The sequence below is a fragment of the Bufo bufo genome, chromosome 9, assembly GCF_905171765.1.
Source record: "Bufo bufo chromosome 9, aBufBuf1.1, whole genome shotgun sequence".
Lineage (NCBI taxonomy): Eukaryota > Metazoa > Chordata > Amphibia > Anura > Bufonidae > Bufo > Bufo bufo.
In genome coordinates this window covers 167,798,956-167,820,154 of record NC_053397.1, presented here as the reverse complement: position 1 = coordinate 167,820,154, position 21,199 = coordinate 167,798,956, and the positions used below count along the sequence as shown (strand labels likewise).

Below are 21,199 nucleotides of genomic sequence, written 5' to 3'. Positions count from 1 at the left end.
CCAGCTGTGGCCAGCGATTGGCTAAGCAGGTGTCTCCTGCCATTTCATGTGTAAAGGTGGGACCAGGGATGGCAGAGATCAGTGAGGTGCGTAATGCCTCTGCCAGAAGCCGTGCGCGCACTACCGCTGTCATATGCATATATGTCAGAAAAGGGGACCTACCCAGAAGCAAGGGGTTAGACCTTATAAAAAAAAATATATATAAAATAATATACTGTATATATTATTTAATATATATTATATATATTTTAAAATATATATATATATATATATATATATATATATATATATATAGATCAAGGAGTAAACCCTTTCTATTGAGATGGACATAATGACTAATTACCTTCTGTATTGAGAAGGCTATGCACAAATTGAAAAAGAGTACGTTGAGAAGTCGAACACCTTAAAGTTTTTATCAATGCGACTATAAATTGTAACCCTTTCATAATTATGGAAATTTATATTCCTTCCACAGGCCTTTTGGCCATCCTCCAACAAGCGTTTGCTACCCAATAGCCTACCACTAAATGGAGACACTTCACATAGACTGGAATAAGCTATTAGACCCTACATTAGACAAATTAATAAATGCAAGTACTCTTCCCAGCAGTCTGTCAGAAACTTCTCTCTGCATCTAATTTTCAGGAACGGAGCTGTGGAGACCTATGGTCCAGTAAACATCAAGTGCTTCATGCCATACCTCTTAAAGGACCAGTTATGGGAAAATGAGGCTAAAGTGAGGAACCCTAATAACATTACAAAAACTCCAATATTCACCCACCGACTCCCCACTGTTTTCTGCACAGCCTCTCTCTGTTTCCCTCAAGTCTTTGATTACTTGGCTGCACTAGTAATGTGTCTATATACATATATGTGACCATCGCTGGCCTAGATGGTATATGGCATGAGACTGCTGAAGCCAATTATTGGTTGCAGCAGGCATGTGGGTATACAGGCACATGAGTGCTGTAGCCAGGTTAATAATGATCAGAGGGAGGCAGAGGAGCGGCGGGGGTCCAAAGGGTGAGCGATGGGAGGGAGGCAGAGGGGGTCCAATGGGTAAGAGGCAGAGAAGCAGTAAGGGTTTAATAGGTGAGCGATGGTTCTTTCGCTACGTTATTACATTCCCTACCTTTGTTCATATTTTTTCCATAAGTTGGACAACCCCTTTAACAGAGATGTGCGCTACAGGCTATGTGTTTTGACAATGTTGCCTAGTAGAAGACTTCGGATTCCTTTCATCACAACCCACCATATATTTACTAGTACAGACATCCATATACGTTACATAGATGCTGCGAGAAGAAGGAATATCCAACTAATCTATATGGTGGTGGTCTGACTCTTCAATGATGGCAGAAGTCAAGGGAAATAAGGTTTGGGTATGTTGGAGATCACATGGCTGATCCTATGACCCCATAGGAAATAGCCCCTGCCAGACGTCTAGCAGTGGCTTATTCCCCATTGAAAACACATGCATGCTTGGTTGAGTGTGGGGGAGTTGAGAGGAACGGATGTTGACTGAATGAGAGTTCCACTGACAGTGCACAGGCAGCTTAAAGGGGTTGTCCCTTTAAAAGTATTACAAAAAAGCAGCAAACAGGGAATTTAAAATAAAGCATTACCGCAATACACATGCAATAAAATATTTTTCTGTTTGTCATCCACACTACATTTTACTTTCTGGTAGCGCCCTCTGCTGTCTATCCTTCTGGTCCACCTTCTCCTGCATTCAGAGGTGGACTAACACGCTCAGTTGCTTCCCTTCCCCTCCTCTCAATGCCAGCGTAGCGATCTCATATTGACCCAGCCCAGACACCTTTCATTTATTTATCCCTACTTCTAAATTCCTGAAAAAAAACACACACACACACACACACACACACACGGTAGCTCTATGTCTCTACATACGGTGGAGAAGAAAACTGTGGGGGCATTACATATCACATCACTCACCGGGGCTATATGCGAGGGACCATTTTCTATGCAGGGGAGAAAGGGGTTAACAAGCGCTAACTGCAATGCTTCCTGGGAGATGAGTGTTTAATGAGCTGCCGCCCTCCCTCAAAAAGGGAAGAAAGTCCTCCAGATAAGCGAGTGAAAAAAGTGGGTTACATTTGTAGGATAACCCCTTAAAAGGATAGGTTCATAGGCTTTCAGAACAAAAACCTCTCCAACCCCAAATAAGGGTCCTCCTTGGCTAATCCATGGCCAAATGAGCATCATTGGCATGACAAACTACAAATCTGCAGAGTAAGGGCTCATTCACACGACCGTGGTTTGATTTCGCATCAGAGCCGCATTTTTTTGCGGCTCGGGTGCGGACCCATTGACTTTAATGGGGGTCGCAAAATATGCGGACAGCACTCAGTGTGCTGTCCGCATCCGTTGCTCCGTTCTGTGGTCCCGCAAAAATTATGAGTCATGTCCTATTCTTGTCCGTTTTGCAGACAAGAATAGACATTTCTATGAAGGGCCATCCGTTCCGCAAATTGCGGAAGGCACACGGGCGGCATCCACAATTTGCGGACCGCAAGATACGGCACGTTCGTGTGAACAAGCCCTAAATCTAAATTCCATGGCAAAAAAAAATAAAAATAAAAATAAAATTTTTTATGTGCATTTAGTCCATGTGAACATATCCTTATTCACATAGGCGTTTACAAGAATGCATGGAAAATTTGTAGGTTTCCCACAGTGGAATCCAGACAGAACCGTTTTAAACACTGCTTTTTATAAAAAGTGGAAAAGTAAAAAAATCAATACATTTTTTTTAAGGATTTTCCACTAGAAATCAGATGCCAGGCCTCATTTCCATTGGTTGGTTACTACGGGCAAATTAATCAGCCCATATATATGACCATGGCAATCACATAGAAATGTATCGTTTGGGGGAATTAACATGTACGCATAAAAACAAGCCAAAATGTAAAAATTTCCGGCAATGTAAAGTGTCTGGCCAGCTAAAGGTCATACATCAATAAAAGCTTGACTGCAGAGGAGTTTATTTTATCTGCATTTCTACAGATCAGCCTGCACAGGGTAGATTACACAGGAATTAGGAGTACCACACCCAAACGTCTGGGGAAGAATCATTGGAGGAGGATTCCAATGTACTCTGCTTTATTGCGGTGACCTCAGATGATGCGAACGAGGTTTACAATCCAAAATACTCCAGGCTAGAAGACAGATCATACTGTCACTCACTGACGCTTCTCTTACAAAGGGATAATCACTAGAGCTGTACCAGAAGATAAACTATGACACTCAGGACCATTCTGAGGGGGGCATTTTGGTTAAGCTGCCAGATATTGCAATATATATAACTGTGTTGATTCAGAATCATCATTTTGCTTCTGCAGAGTACGCGCAAGTCCTTCACCTAGCGGCAGATGCCGTTGAATCTGACACACATCCATCATAGCCCCACTCCTGTTCTACAATGGCCGAGCAGCAAGCAGGGCGATGCGTGTTGATAAATAATTTTAAGTGCCGAACTAAAGATACAATCACCCGAGAAATGAACGTTTTTGCATTATTATATAAAAAAATAAAAATCATTTCCAGCCACTCGCCCAATCCTCCGCCATTATTAAAGAGTAGTGTTGAGCGAACTTGTGTTTAGGTTCGGCGGGTTATCGAAGAACCGTGTTATGGATTCTAAATTCCGTTATGGTCCGTGGTAGCGGAATCCATAACGCGATTCTTCGATAACCCGAACTTTAGACGCTGAACTTAAAACACAAAGTTCGCTCAACACTTTTAAAGAGCCCTAAGTAAGGCAGTTTACAAAGGCTGTAGATGAGGAGAGCGCGGACAAGGCAGTTTGAAAGGGGAAGGAAGCAGCATCCAGGAATCACGGGTCCAGCATCTATTACTGGGAGGAACACAAGTACATGAGAAAGGTTTGAAATTGGGAGCAGGTTGCAAACTGAATATCAGGGGTCTTAAAATAAATGAAAAATTCAAGACTGAAACTAACGGCAACTTATTTAAATCAAGGTAACCACTAAAATCTTTAAGTCACTTTTTCCATAGCCTTTAAAGGGGTGATCCAAAAATGTTATATTGATGTCCTATCTTTGGGATAGGTCATCAATATCAGATCAGCGGGGGTCCCACTCTCACAACCCCCGCCAATCAGCTCTTTGAAGAGCCCGCTGGGCTTACCAGAGCTCCGTTTAACATTGCGGTCTCTTTACAGATTACCAAGCACAGCCCCATTCACTTGAATGGGACTGAGCTGCACCTAGGCCACATGACCGATGTATGGTGACATCACTGGCCTAGGAAGAGGTCTAAGCTCTCACAGAGCACTGCAGTCTCTTCGAACAGCTGATCATCCTGGGAATTGGACCCCTGCCGATCAGATATTGATGACAAATATCAATTTGTGGCACCGCAAAAAAACAAAAAAAAAAAAAAACCATGTCCTATTCTAAGGATAGGGATAGGACAATTCTACAGAGGGCAGGACGTACCATTCTGCAAAATGTGGAACATAGACAGCTGGTATCCGTGTTAAAACAGCTAAGGTGGTGTAGATGAGTCCGAACACGGAGCCGCAGCCTACCCGCGCTGGGCTTGTTTTCTCCTCCAGGACATCTTCCCATCAGCACAGCACACAAGCTGGAAGTGACTGGAAGGTCCTGTGTGCAGTAGAGGAACGCAGCCTGAGGAGGACACAAGTTACATGGGAAGGGGGCTGGTTGGAAAAATACACCCTCCAGGACTTGTCAAACCCCCACCCCCCTCAGTAAATGTATGGGTGGTGGGGGAGGGGGTCTCCACTCAGACAGTTTAGTGTTAAGTAGCATCAAAGGCTACTTTCACACTAGCGTTTTTGCTTTCTGTATGGGCAATACGTTCAGGGCTCTCCCAAGCGGTCCAAAACGGATCAGTTTTGCCCTAATGCATTCCGAACAGATAAGGATCCGCTCAGAATGCATCAGTTTGCCTCCGTTCCGTCTCTATTCCGCTTCGGAGGCTGCTTGCAGCGTTTTGGTGCCAGTCTGACGAAACTGAGCCAAACTGATCCGTCCTGGCACACAATGTAAGTCAATGGGGACGGATCCGTTTTCTATGACACAATCTGGCACAATAGAAAACTGATCCGTCCTCCATTGACTTTTAATAGTGTTCTGAACGGATGCAGACGGTTGTATTATCTGAACGGATACGTCTGTGCAGATCCATGACGGATCCGCACCAAACGCGAGTGGGAAAGTAGCCTAATACATTATCTGTACTCTGTTATCTGTGGTGTTACATAGGACTGCAGGTAACATCTAGTACGTCATCTGTACTCGGTGTTATCTGTGGTGTTACATAGGACTGCAGGTAACATCTAGTACGTTACCTGTATTCAGAGAGTTATCGATGTGGCCTCTGTGAGGTTACTCCTCATCAGACTGAAGGGTATGACGCTCCTGTGAGTTCTGCACCCCGTTCATCCATGTACATATGGCTGCATCTCCATTTTTACCTAAACAGGACATGATGTAGAGTTTGGCCCAGCCGTCTTTTGGAGCAGCCATTCATCGTCTCTGTGCGAACAAAAATGAAATGAAGAAATGGGGTGCGCGACTTGCAGGAAGGCCGGTGCTCCAATTACTGTGATGATTGGCGGGGACCCGGAGTTCAGGCCTCCATCATCAGTACTGATGGCCTACCAGATTGCTGTATAGCAGTGCACAATACAGTTTGGTGCAATGTTCATATGTGTTTAAAAAAAAATCTGCAGCAGCAAAATCCATCCCAAAATCAAGCTGCCGATTTATAATCCGCACTGCAGTCCAATTAAGGCCTCACGCACACAACCGAATGGGTTTTGCGGGCTCGCACTTTTGTAAAGAAACGGACAAGACCTATGTTTTTTTTGTGGGACAGACATGTGGGCAGCAAATGCATGACATCCGTATACTGTCCGCAGAACGAATATGCTGTGAATTTTAATCAAAGCACATGGATGAGACTTCTTAAAATCGCATCCACTTTGCTGGCACGTAAACACTGGATACGCATGCAACAAATCTGCAGCTTTTATGTCCCATGTGGACGTACCCCAATATTCCCATATAGCTATAGGGTGGGCCCCCAAAATCAGTTCCACTGGTGGGCCCCTAGTCTGACACTAAACAGAACCATACACTGCACTGACTGAGGCTTACATCAGCATGCGTTCTCCGGATAATCGGTTTACAACCAGTGATTCAGAATCCCAGTCCAACTCATGGACTAGGCCAATTATGACCAGTCCTTCAAAACCATTGCCTCCAGATACATAAAATCAAGCACACAGCCAAGTAACCTCCCAGGTCATACTGAAGCGCTCAGTGATGCTCTGCTTGGCACAATAAAGGACGCTAGCTCGTGCATCGCGAGATTACGGCGCTCTAGCTTTCTGACGTCGGGGAGCAAGGAGGAGATTCTGAGGATGCCGGGCGGTGCTGGGCTCCTTCACGCTGGACTCATCTCACCTACAGGACTCATATCAGGTTAATTTGCATATGGATCAAATCTTTTTTTTTTTTACACAAAAGCACACAGAGCTATGGGGACTGGGTATTGCGGATGTGCTAGCGGCCATCTAGCACCCCATGTCCTCAGCTCTATACCCCAAATTCCGGTGACAGGTTCCCTTTAAGGAGAAGGGAAAAAAAAGGTGGCAACACTCCCAAATGAGGACTATACTCCAGGAGGTTCACACACTGGGAGGTTGGATGCTCTAAGCGGCTGTTCACATGGAGGATTTGTCCCCCTGAATTTTAGCATGGACACTGCACCAAAATTCAGGTGGCGGACGCTTGGTGTCTGCCGCCTATTGTATGGGCAACAGAGCCAGTTTTCCTTTATACCAGTTTTTCATAAATCTCCCCCAGCATGTTATAGAGCAGACGGATCTGAGCAGATTGATATGGGGAAATCTTCTGTATAAGGCTATATGCACACGACTGTTCCATTTTTTTGGCGGTGCGCAAATTGCGGATCCGCAAAAAACAGAAGCCGCCCATGTGCCTTCTGCAATTTGCAGAACGAAAGAGGAGGCCCAAAACGGACAAGAATAGGACAGGTTATATTATTTTTTGCGGGGCCGCGGAACGGAGCAACGGATGCAGACAGCACATGGAGTGCTGTCTGCATCTTTTGTGGCCCCATTGAAGTGAATGGGTCCGCATCCGAGCTGCAATAACTGCGGCTCGGATGCGGACCACAACAATGGCCGTGTGCATGAAGCTATGCCTAGGAGTCACGTGGGCGGTCCCATCAGCGACTGACAACCCTTCCTTGTATGTTTAGTCATGCATATTTAGTTGTCAATTGTCAAGAATCATTACATGGGAAATGCAAGTAGATACTACCGTATGACATGTCTGGCGAGGCGAGGGGTCCTCTTTAAAGAACGGGTCATTTTTTGTTGTTCTACTGTCCTCTATCAGTGGGGTGGCGTTAGGCTCCATTCACACGTCCGCAAATGGGTCCGCATCCTTTCCGCAATTTTGCGGACCCATTCATTTTCTATGGGGACGGAATGGATGCGGACAGCACACAGTGTGCTGTCAGCATCCGCATTTGCGGAGCGCGGCCCCCATCTTCAGGTCCGCAGCCCCGCAAAAGATAGAACATGTCCTATTCTTGTCCGCAGCTTGCGGACAAGAATAGGCATTTCTATAGGGGTGCCAGGTGGGTGTGTTGCGGGTCCGCAACACACCACGGACCTGTGAATGGAGCCTTAGACAGGGGTTGGATAAGGAATAACCCCAATTATTCACTGTACAGTCTCTGCCTCCACGGGTGGATCACAGACATTCACAAAAACACTTCACAACCTACAGTTCTTTCAAGATGAGACTTGTGCTCAGGATGATGACGGCATACAACTCTACAGGGGTCTATGCGGCAGTAGTTCCTGTTAATTGAGCAACCACTGCACAAATATAGGAGCAATGAAATAAAAAACATTTGGTTACTCTACCTTTAACTAAGCAAACATGCCATGTTATCTACTGTATTATCTGGACCACAGGTTAGCTGACCTCTCCATCCAGAAGACAACACTCCTACTGGTGCCAGATATTAACCAGGGGCACACGATACTTTGGACGGGAGGGCACTGCGAAGAGGCTGTGTGATAGGAAAGACACTGTACTTGTGTTTAGGTGACATTCGGGTCTCAAGAAGACTACAGTAAAAGATCAGCATGTACAAACGAGAAGCTATGGAGAGCTGCTGAAGTGCTGTGCAAAGGTGGCTGTAGGAGTTGGGGCTCATGCACACGACCTAAAACATGGATACCAGCATTTTTCAGACCTGAACGTCCGGCTCATAACAGAACAGTGCTTGTCCATAATGTGGACATGAATAGGACACGTTCTATTTTTTTGTGGGGCTGCAGAACGGACATACAGATGCGGACGGCACACCGCGCAGCCCCACTGAAGTGAAAGGGTCCATATCCGGCCCACACAAAATGCGGCCTGAAGCAACGGTTGTGTGCATGAGCATTTAGGCTGGACTCTAACACTGTGGCAGACGCCTGTGGACCCCCAAATGCTGGAAAGGAGTCCAAGGCCTTTGGCAAACCAGCATATTTGGGATCCAAGTCACATAGATCCCAAACACAGAGTTATTGCCTTTCAGTGGGGCCAAGCATGAGACTGTACAAAGACTTGAAGCGCGCTCGGCTGGATACAACATGTGGTTTCATACTGCAGCCCAGCTTACTGGCCAAAACATCACTTTTTGTGGGGTGGCACCAGTCCATAGGTCATGCAAGTGGCATGTGCCTAGTGAACAGCGCAGTATCCAGAAGACATATGGGGCAATGACAGCTGTACACAAGGCACATGTATACAGCTGTGGCCTTATACAATTGCCATATGGAAATGCAACAAAAACCCAAACCCAGAAGAATACAAGTGCTGTCCAAGTAAATGTCTTTACTAAAATCTTGGCTTTGCAGAATGAACAAATGGGCGGCAGAACTTAATCCGCACTGCAGCCCTTCATTCTGAGGACTGGCGGGAGTCCGAGAGTCCCACCATCATATGCCATCAGTCTGTGAGCCTGAAATACTACTTTAAGGGCATGTTCACATATGCGGTTGCCAGATCCGGCAGGGAGCAGACTGTCAGAGTGTACTGGATCCGGCATCGCTATATTCTACCATTCACCGCAGTATCCTCATTAACTATAATGGCATCTGGCAGTGATTTGCACGCTTTACAACATAAATGCTGGGATTTGGATGGACAAATACCGCTGCATGCTGTGAACGTACCCTAAAAGAGGACCTGTCCCATCTCCTGATGTCGGATTTAGTAACTACTTGCACCCCCCACATGACGACAATTCTGGAGCCTCTATTCTTATGACTCCATGATGTGCCATTCCCTTATTATGCTACTAGAAATTTTGAATGACTTGATAGCAATGTGAAATGAAGGTTCAACTGGGCGTTACCAGTTAGGACTGTGTCCCTGCACAGTATGCCACTATCCAACCAGTGCTGCCAGCGTCAGACTGGTAACAACCATCTAGACCAGGGATGGCCAACCTGCAGCCCTCCAAGCATGCCTGGACAGCCTACAGCCATTAGGGAATCCTGGAAGTTGTGGTTTTGCAACAGTGGAGGGGCGCAGGTTAAGCATCCCTGATCTAGACCTTTACAGAAGACTGCTATTAACTCCTAGCACAGGGATGCTGAACATGCGGCCCTCCAAAACTACAGCTCCCAGTATGACTTGACAACCTACAGCTACTAGTGCATGCTGGGAGTTGTGGTTTTGCAACAGCTGGAGGGCTGCAGGTTGAGCATCCCTGTTCTAGCAGGAACGGCATGACAGTCATAAGACGACATGTCAGGAGAGGTGACAGGTACTCTGTGAAGAAGCCCACAAATGGTTGAAACAGTAGGCACAGCATTTTTTCATCTAGATTTAGAGGAGATGTGTGATACCCGATACCTCAACAGTACAGCACCAGATCATGATGTGTAACACGATTATTAGGGAGTAGGGCACAGCCTCCAAGTAGGCCTCTTCATGGGTGCAATCTTCATTCTCCCTCTATTTATCTGCACCAGGACAGGTTGTTTTACAGGCTTTATGAATAGAGACTTTCAGTTGTTAAAATTATGACCAAAGTAATGGTACTTTCACACTAACGTTATTCTTTTCCGGCACAGAGTTCTGTCAAAATGGCTCAATGCCGGAAAAGAACTGATCAGGCATATCCCCATGCATTCTGAATGGAGAGCAATACATTCAGGATGCATCAGGATGTCTTCAGTTCAGTCTTTTTGACTGATCAGGCAAAAGATAAAACCGCAGCATGCTACGGTTTTATATCCGGCCCAAAAAACTGAAGACTGCACAGACCGAATAAAAAACCATTAAAAAAAGGTGAAAAAAAATTCTAAATACCGGATCAGTTTTGCCGGATGACACAGGAAAGACGGATCCGGCATTTCAATGCATTTTTCTGACTGATCAGGATCCTGATCAGTCTTACTAATGCCATCAGTAATGCTTGCGGGATCACTCTGCCACAAGTGTTAAAGTACCCTAATGATCAAGTAGCATAAAAATACACACTATAAGGCTACTTTCACACCAGCGTTTTTGTTGGATCCGTCATGGATCTGCAAAAACGCTTCTGTCATGGTAAATACAACTGTCTGTATCCGTGGATGATCGGATCCGTTCTTATCTTTAAAATAGCCAAGACGGATCCGTCATGAACACCATTGAAAGTCAATAGAAAATGGATCCGTCCCCCATTGTGTCAGAGAAAAGGGACCCGTCCCCATTGACTTACATTGTGTGTCAGGACAGATCAGTCTTGCTCCGCACCACATCGCGGACAGAAAAACGCTGCTGGCAACCAAATGGAATGGAATGCATTCTGGTGATTCAGTTTTGTTCAGTCCAGTTTTGTCCCCATTGACAATTAATGGGGACAAAACTGAAGTGTTTTCCCCCACTATTGAGATCCTATGACAGCTCTCAATAGCGGAAAGGGAAAGCGCAAGTGTGAAAGTAGCCTTAAAATATCTAGAGGAAAAGGCGAGAGACGGGGAGGATAGGAAATGGAAGCACTATGCCCTAGATAAGAGCTTTCCAAAGATTACAGGGATTGTCCTATTAAGACAACTTATCCCCTATCCACAGGATATAGAATAAGTACCTGATTGACTAGGTCCAACCGCTGGGGCACCCACTGATCACAAAGGCCCATTTCTCCGCACACTTGAATGGAACGCAGGTCATGCATGCTCACTCCATTCAGCTCTATGTGTCTGCTGGAGATAGCCGACAAGTGCTCAGCACCACAGAGCTGAGAAGAACGGTGGACATGCATTTCTGCCTCTCCATTCTAACAGGGAGCATGAGCCCACATTTCTGCGATCGGTGGGGGTACCAGTGGTCGGACTGCCACCAATCAGACACTTATCCCCTATCCTCAGCTGTCTTACTGGTACAACCCCTTTAGGGCCCCGTTCACGCAGCAGATTTTGAGGTAGTTTCTGCCACGATTGTTCACTTTAGATGCTATGGAGAACCTAAGCTCCGCTGAATGCAGCTAAATCTTAGGCGGACACTCACCTTCAAGCTATGGCCGTCCACTCACTGTGCCAAGAAAAGACTGGGCCTTCCTGGCGCGTTGTGGCAGTAAACCGTTGGCGTGCGTACAATGGGAGTCAGGCACCACCACTTGTCCACAGTCCATCAGCGACAAAATTCCGCTTGGAAATACCATCATGTGAACGGGCCCTTAAAGTGGTATACTCAGTGATGGCACAGGATATACCATCATTTATGAGGTCCAACTTCGGGGCAAGGAACACATATAAGGGAATTAAATGCTACTCCAATGCATTTCGAGGATAGTGGGGGTCCCAAAAGTCAGACCACCAGTGATCATAAAGTGATGGTGTATTCTAGCAATATGCCATCACATTATAAGATGGGAAGACACTTTTCAGGGGTATGTTCCGGTGCAGCAGATTTACTCCACCACAAATCTGTGGCAAATCCACACGTCTTATAAGTGGACTTACAGCCCTTTGCAAAAAGTGTGTGTGTGTGAAGGGGGAGATTGGCATCTGATTTTACAAGCAGCATATAGACCATTTAATGTACCCGTCTGAATGATGCCTTCCGTAAAAGGTCCAATACGGTGCATGTCTTTCACGGAAGGTTTTACCTACACCAAATATTTTAGATCTAGGGTGAACAATATACCAAATGCTGTTACAGCACTCAGTCAGGAGACTTTATTAGAGGCTGAATTATGAATTTTCCTAGATATCTGGACATCATCCCAAAGTTAGGTGCCGGGACCATCTGCCACCTGTATACGGGTATTGGTCTATCCAACAAAGTTATGGATCAAATAGCATCCTAACTAATGAGGTGTGCAATGTTCACAGAGATGATTAAAGAGGGAAAAAAAAAATATGATACCTGTCCGACAGGTAAGTGTCCATTAGCATTCAGCGGTTGCCAACTATGTGGTAATGCTAGAACATTTATACAAGCCGCTCCCTATACAATGTGGAATACCTGAAGATTGCAAATAGCAACCCAACGCTGGTATTGTCCTTCTCTAGCCAAGTAACCAGCTGTCAAACAAACTTTCGATGGGAGCTGGTTTTATATAATAAATGGAAAACCCACAGAAGATTACAGCATTATTATAGCGACATTATGGAGGAGACTGTGTACGATGCTAAACAAATCATTTAGCAATATGTGATCAAACAATTAAAAAGTATTTTTTATCTTCTTCTAGATCAACAAGTCATAGACCATCAGCTTTCCTCTCAAAGTCCCATGGGATTTTAAAGAATCGCTCCCATAAAATGTTTTATTCTCTGACCTGTTAGAAAGCTATATGATGTAAACTGTAGTGAAGGTAATCTTCTTACCAGAGACTGTATTGGAGAGTTATAACCTCCCTTCCTAATCCCCGGTTGTGTCATGTGACTTTCCAAATAACAAAGCATCTTATGTGTGGACAGGAATTCCTATGGGAGCCTCAATCTCAGTCTCATAGGAATAAATAGAGAAACTGACTTCCTGTCCTGTGTCAGATGGAGAGGCAGAGTGTTGGTCACATGACACAGATAAGTATCAGAAGGGAGGTTATAACTCAAATACAGTCAACGGTTAAAAGATTGCCCTCACTACAATTTACATCATGTACCTTTCTAACAGGTCAGAGAATAAATATTTTTGTGGGAGGGTTTGACCCATGTGATTGCAATAATATGGTTAGATATAAGGTCAATTCACATATGCTGAGGTACCAAGAGACTTTAAATAATCCATCAGGAAAAGTTGGGATACAGTCTCAACTCTATGGAAAAGAGACATCAAGTACTTTGATCCCTTTGTCAATCCTGCATGCTCGACTGCCGTTCCCAAATCTTCTCCTAATTCAAATCAGCAATGAGGAGCAACAGTGATCAAAGAACCTCCTTCTAGTGATTTTGGGGGTCCTAGGACTTGCACATATAGGTGATAAATATGGATTATGCAAAATAACTCCTTTAAATTAAGAAGCATTAGGCTTTGTTCACATCACCGTTCAGCCTTTCCGTTCTCCTGCCCTGTTTAGGGGCAGGAAAACTGAAAGGACAGATTTGGCACATAACTGAGCCGAACGGAGCCTACGGGCCCCATAGACTATAATGGGGTCCGTTGGTTTCCGCTCAGAAGATGATTTTGGAGCGGAGACAAAAGTTGTGCATGCAGGACTTTTGTCTCCGTTTATCTCAGAAGAAAATATATTTTAAACGGAGACAAAGGGGCCCCGTTCGGCTCAGTTATGTGCCAAATCCGTCCTTTCCGGTTTCCTGTCCCGTAATGTAAAGGCTGAACAGTGATGTGAATGAAGCCTTAGCTGTTTTTCTCAACTCTTGGAAAATTAACCACAAGCTCTAAGGGTACTTTCACACTAGCGGTTTTGTTTTCCGGTATTGAGTTCCGTCACAGGGGCTCAATACCGGAAAAGAACCGATCAGTTTTATCCTAATGCATTCTGAATGGAGAGCATTCAGTCCCTCTTACATTTTTTGGCCGGAGAAAATACTGCAGCATACTGCAGTTTTCTCTACGGCCAAAAATCCTGAACACTTGCCGGAATGCCAGATCCAGCATCTATTGAAATGCATTAATGCTGGATCCGGCCCCAAGTGTTACGGCAAAATGGATCCAGTTTTGCGGTCTGCGCATGTGCAGACCTTTAAAAATGAGAAAATAAATACCGGATCCGTTTTGCCGGATGACAACTGGAAAGACGGATCCGGTATTGCAATGCATTTGTCAGACAGATCTGCATCCGGATCCGTCTCACAAATGCATCCGTTTACGTCCGGATTGCCAGACGAAACTGCCTGCCGGAATCCTCTGTCGCAAGTGTGAAAGTACCCTAAGCAATTCCAAATTATGTAAGGCCTCGTTCATACAGCAGTAATGTGGGCGCATATTAGTGTTCGTTCCGTATTTCAGCTGGCAAATTCAGGTCTGCCAGTCTATTAAGGCTGAAAGCATTTGGTGGACTGAGGGGCAGTAACACTTTACTGCTTCCTTCACACAGATTTTTTGGACTATGGGAAAAAAAAACAACAACACCAACATGAAAGGCATGCATTTTTTGTGTTTTTAGTTTTGTCAGGCTTTTTTCCTGGTGTAGAGGTCTATGGAAAAAAACACCTGAAAAAAACAAAAAACATTCAGAACATACTGAGTTTTGAAAGAAAAAAATAAAGAAAAAAATTGTAGTACCGTACATCTTGTAACTATTTTTTATATATGGGAAAAAAAAAAAAAAAAATCTGAAAGTTGATGGGCTTTGTTTTTTTTTGTGGACCACACCCAGACCCATTCATTGCAGACAGCACATGGACGTCATCCATGTTCTGTCTGCATCCATGTGGCCGTTTCACAATTTACAGTAATGTAACCCGTCCTTGTCCGTTTTGTGGACAAGAATAGGCAGTTCTAGCGCCTTGTTTTATTTTTATGTAATATGCCCCCCTTGCAGTAACATCACCTTAATTAGCACTTATTAAAAGCATGTTACCGGGCCAGAGCACCACTCCTGGTCTAATTACATGCCGCAGGCACTTCCGGGATCATGTGCCGTACATTCATTTTTTGTAAAAAAAAAAAAAAAAAGCAAACTTTTTTTTACAAAGAATATTCACATATAGAATGTTAATATGCGATAAAAATAAAAATACAATTTGATGGTAGTGTCCCTTTAAACACTGGCCTAGTTTAGGTGGAAATCCTTCTTCACTGACTCATTATCTGGATTCTTTTGATGCTTCTTTAAAGACTTCTATCAATATACAATACCCCAAGAACCTGCTACCTGGTTCCTGGAGAACCGGCCTAGAACTAGAGTGAAAAATCCCTGGTAAGAAATGGGTCAAAAAGTGACCACCACTGTAGGTGCTAACCTACGGCCTACTGCTTCTCTGGCAGGCATATTCAGGCAATGAACCTACCCCTTCCACTACCATGCAGGTAACACGCCTGCTCCCAGCAGTAGTACATGCCTGCTATCCTAGCAATGACCTCAGGGACAATACTGGTTCCTCCAGACAACACAGGAACGTGGACAGACACTGGTGAGGTCAGGTCCTAGCGAGAGATCAGTCCGGACTCTGCCTCAGAGGGTTGAGGTCACCGAGAATCTATTAGGAAATCAAGTGAACTCTGCTCATTGTGTGCAGGGCCCATATAGGGTTGCTGACTCTGTGTTCCAAAATTCAGGACCATCTATCTCCTCTAGTTATAGGTCAAAATGAAGGCAAAATAGACATTTTCACTGCAATCAGAATCTCACGGACGACATCAACAACTTGATTGTGTCCATAGTGTGGACTCCACACGAACGGCAGCATCAAGTGGTGACAGACGCGCTGATTTCAGGTCTGTCGCTCATTAAGTGGTTGCTGAGAACTTGTTGTATAACCACTGCAGCCACATGAAGAGTCACGGCTGCCAATGAAGAGTCACGGTCATTCATAAACTTGTGCTCTCCCCAAATACCTTCCTTAGGAGAAAACTGTCAATCAAAAGGTGGGGTGGGGGGGGGGGGGGGGGGGGGGAGAAGGAGCTCATGAATAAGCCTTCCCAAGATATCGGGGCTCTTTTCCAGGTCCAGCAACCACTTAAAGGGCATCTGTCAGCAGATTTGTACCTATGACACTGGCTGACCTGTTACATGTGCGCTTGGCAGCTGAAGACATCTGTGTTGGACCCATGTTCATATGTGCCCGCATTGCTGAGAAAAGTGATATTCTAATATATGCAAATGAGCCTCTAGGAGCCTTGGGGGGCGTTACCATTACACCTAGAGGCTCTGCTCACTCTGCAACTGCGGCACCCTCTGCACTTTGATTGACAGGACCAGACAGTGTAAATGTGATCACACCTGGCTCTAACTTCTCTTAAAGTCAAAGTGCAGAGGGCACGGCAACTGCAGAGAGAGCAGAGCCTTTAGGTGTAATGGCAACACCCTTATTGCTCCTAGAGTCTCATTTGCATATATTAAAACATTATTTTTCTCAGCAATGCGGGCACATATGAACATGGGACCAACACAGATGCCTTCAGCCGCCAAGCGCACATGTAACAGGTCAGCCAATTTTATGGGTATAAACCTGCTGACAGATGCCCTTTAATTTTAGCCTATGAGTGAAAGACCTCTGAAATCAGCGATCGCTCCCTTAGGGTACTTTCACACTAGCGTTATTCTTTTCCGGTATTGAGTTCCGTCCTAGGGGCTCTATACCGGAAAAGAACTGATCAGGCATATCCCCATGCATTCTGAATGGAGAGCAATCTGTTCAGGATGCATCAGGATGTCTTCAGTTCAGTCTTTTTGACTGATCAGGGAAAAGATAAAACCGCAGCATGCTACGGTTTTATCTCCGGCCAAAAAAAAAAAAAACTGAAGACTTGCCTTAATGCCGGATCCGGCATTTTTTTCCATAGGAATGTATTCGTGCCGAATCCGGCATTTAAAATACCGGAATGCCGGATCCGTCCTACCAGGGAAAAACAGAAAAAGTGGGCTACATATGTCTCAGTAGAACGCGATTATACGAAAGGGACACCTAAAAAGTTGTACACAACAAAAATAGAAGTTTTATTGACATAAAATTAAGCAACTACACCACAAGGGTTAAAATCAAAGAGAAACAACTTGGCAAACCACAAAAATGAAGCGATTTCATTGCAGTACGTCCCAACAAAGCAAAGGAATTGTAAAGTATTGGCAAAATGAAAAATCCCAAATGAATCCAATAATATAAAGAAGAAAGAAAAAAAAATAGTCCAGCATCTCAGAATCCATAAATCAGGGATGTATGATTGCAAAAAGATCCAAACAACGCCTACGGATCCCGAACAGCTTCCATGTCCTTCCTCAGGACATACTTGTTACGTATGGATTGTTGATGGATTCTGAGACGCTGGACTATTTTCTACTTGCATTTTCCATGTTTACAAGCGGGGTCCATGCAGCACAGATCCTGGGAGCAGGTAGGAAGGGTGAGCGGGCTCCAAACCTTTTCATCCAATAATACCAAGCACTAAGGCTACTTTCACACTGGCATTTTAGCTTTCTGCTTGTGAGATCCGTTCAGGGCTCTCACAGGCGGTCCAAAACGGATCAGTTTTGCCCTAATGCATTCTGAATGGAAAAGGATCCGCTCAGAATGCATCAGTTCAGTCTCCATGCCGCTTTGGAGACGGACAACAAAACACTGCTTCCAGCGTTTTGGTGTCAGTCTGATGAAATTGAGCCAAACTGATCCGTCCTCTCACACAATGTGAGTCAATGGGGACAGAACCGTTTTCACTGACACAATCTGGCACAATAGAAAACCAATCCGTCCTCCATTGACTTTCATTAGTGTTCAAGACTGATCCGTCTTGGCTATGTTAAAGATAATACAAACGGATCCGTTCTGAACGGATGCAGACAGTTGTATTATCTGAACAGATGCGTCCATGACGGATCCGCGCAAAGCGGGAGTGTGAAGGTAGCCTAAAAAAAAAAATCAAAAAAAAATCTAATAAAGTGCAGCAAATCTGTGTTAAAATGTCCACATGAGTGACGCGGGTGCCATGCCTTATCATTAATGGGTTAAAGAAATGTTGGTGATGTTACACTTAATTTTCCATAATATCTATATTATAGAATAATTTAATCTAGCAGTGTTCACAACGCAACTTCCTGGCCTGTAGAGGTTAAGCCTTATTCACACATCCGTCTCCATTCTCAAATCAGTAAGAAGGTGGTCAGTGATGCATCCGTGAAGATGTCTGTGAAGGATCCATGTGTCCGTTTTTTGCGGTCTGTGTGTCATCCGTGTTTCACTGACCCTGCACAGCTGAAAAATGATTTTCAAAGCATCTCTTCCTAATGATCCGTGAAACACGGACGGCATAATGGACGTGATGGATCCGTAAACAAAATGGACAAAATAGTGCATGCTTCCGCACTAAAAACACAGATCCACGGACAAGTGCTAAAACACTGATGTGTGAATCCACACATTAAAATGAATGGGGACGTGTGCTGTCCATAGAGAACACATACAGCACATGTCCGTGGAACACAGACGTGTGAATGAGGCTTTAGGGGGAGTTCACATTGCCGTTATTTTTCAGTTCTTTTGATCCGTCAGAAGAAAAAAACAATAAAAAAAAAAAAACGGATCCTGTGCATCGGTTCTGCCCCTTTGGCATCTGTTTGAGCCATTTCCATCTTTTTTTTTTAGACTGTCTAAAATAACGGATCTCTGATGGAAATGGCTCAAACGGATGCCAACTACGCATAACTGATGCACAAGACACGTTTTCCTTTATTTTTCTGTTCTTCTGACGGATCAGAAGAACGGAAAAATAACGCTGATGTAAACTCCCCCTCACGTTACTGTAGTTACCTGCTTACCATTACATTCAGGATTAAGATGACAGATATCATCTCTATATATAGATAACAAAGGATCTACCAGTCAGAGGAGCTCACGGGATCCAGCCTAAGCTGGGTACTGCCGTTTTTTACTATAATGGGATCCGGAGGGGATCTGCCTGGTTTCCTACATGAGCTCTGGGTTTCGGCTGGACAAAAACTGTTGCAGGCAACATCTTAAATCTGGCACTTAAAGCGAGTTCTCCGGGAATTAAGAAAATGAAAATACTTAAATATTACTTCATTATAAATATAATACCAAATACCTTTCATTAGTTATAATGGCTAGTTTTGTCAGGGGAGCAGTCATTTGGAAAAGTAAAATGGCTGCCATCCTACTAGTCCACACAAAATCTGTCCTAATTACACAGGAGGACAAGTTAAAGAACTGCGCCATATTCCTCTCTTACTTGTCAGGAATTATGATCCTGAATACAGTTTAATATGATCTTCAGATGAATCTATGTAGGAATGGAGTTCATTAGGAGACATGAAGTACAGAGAGGATGGTGGGGGTGTAATTAATGAGAAGCAGCACTTGTATGCAGTCTCCATTACCACAGTCTGTCCTGTCCGTCATCTCTGTACTTCATGTCTCCTCATGAACTCTATTCCTACAGATATTCAGCTGAAGATCTTATCTTTTGTATTCAGGATCATAATCCCTGACAAGTAGGAGAGGAGGATGAGGCAGCTCTTTACCTCAGTGCTGTGAAGTAACTTGTCCTGCTGTGCGATTAGGACAGGTTTTGTGTGTACTAATAGGACGGCAGCCATTTTATTTCTCCTAATGATTTCTCCCCAAACAAAATGAACCATTATAGCTAATGAAATTCATTTGGGAATATATTTAAACTAAATTAATATTTAAGTATTTTCATTTTCTTAATTCCCAGAGAACCCCTTTAAGTGAAAAGTGGCCAGAGTCCATTATAGTCAATAGGGTCCAGCAAAGAAGGCAGTATCTGGCTAGGCTGGATCCGGTGATATCCAGCAGGCTGTTCTCTTCCGGAACAGCCTGCTGGATCCGTTTTAGGCAAGTGTGAGCCTACCCTAACAAATGTTTTCAGAATTTCACTTCCATAAGACAAATTTACCAGTGGAAGCTCCAACATTATCAGCCCCGGGTCTTTTCCTGAATGCTTCTAGCATTAATCATTTACAGCAAACAGGTTACCAAACATTCTCTAATGTCAACCTTTACCTACATACCAGCCCGATGGAGGGACCCATTTACTCACTGAAGTAAAGAGATCTTCTCCTTCACATGTGACATTTATCACCCTGTGGCTGTATTCACCCACAGGTACTCTTGCTCTTTCTATGGTTGCTGCGGGTGGACATTGGCTTGGTCTCATGCGGCCAGCCGTGCCATCGGGCCTTGCCCTGAAGGTGTCTAAGGTGAGGAGCAGAGCTGCTGAACAATTTGGGCCACCTGCTAGGTAGGTTTTTCTTCTTACTCACTTATATGGCACTCAAATATTCTGCAGCGCTTTATAGATATTGTCATCTTTTGCTTTGCATTGTCATCATGTTGTCCTTGGTTGGATTTGAACCTAGGCCCCTAGGGCTGCAGTGCACCAGTGCTAGCCACTGTGGTGTCCATTTATTGAAGAATCACCTTAGCAATGACCAACCAAACTGGTCATAAAATGCAGCTGAAAAGTCAAGTGTGGATTTTGTCAAAGTAAAAATTGCAGCTAAAACTACATTAATTACACGCCGACTTTGCCATGGAAATGACTTCGGATTTCATTCTGTTCATTGCTGAGGGTGAAATCTGCAGGTCAATTTACGATGCAGATTTTTTTTTTTTAAGCTTTGAATATTTCTCAAAATATCATCCGCTTTGCTTACCTTGGTACCATACATTGCCACGAACTTGCAGCAGGAAACCGGGAAACATGCAGCATTTCCAGAACGTGTGAAAAAAATCTGCCACAGATGTATCAGCTCGTATACACATCCACATAATCTTAGCATACTTCCACGCAATGCAGATTTGCATGCAGAAAATCTGCACAAAAACTCGGAAATCGGCGCAACTTATTGCGAATTTGATATGGCTTTTCTGGTTAACACCACCAGTGAAATCTATGGGGAAAACCGCTATACACAAGGAACGGGATCGCACCAACAACTAATGCGGACTGTAAAATCCACACGGCAGGTCAATTTCCACACAGAAAACATACGC

General features: G+C 44.3%; 1 protein-coding gene across 4 annotated transcripts in view; it reads right to left on the bottom strand.

Annotated features, from left to right (window-relative positions):
- Positions 1-21,199, bottom strand: part of TNRC6B (trinucleotide repeat containing adaptor 6B) — a 111,215-nt gene that overhangs the window by 58,441 nt on the left and 31,575 nt on the right. The window lies entirely within an intron of this gene.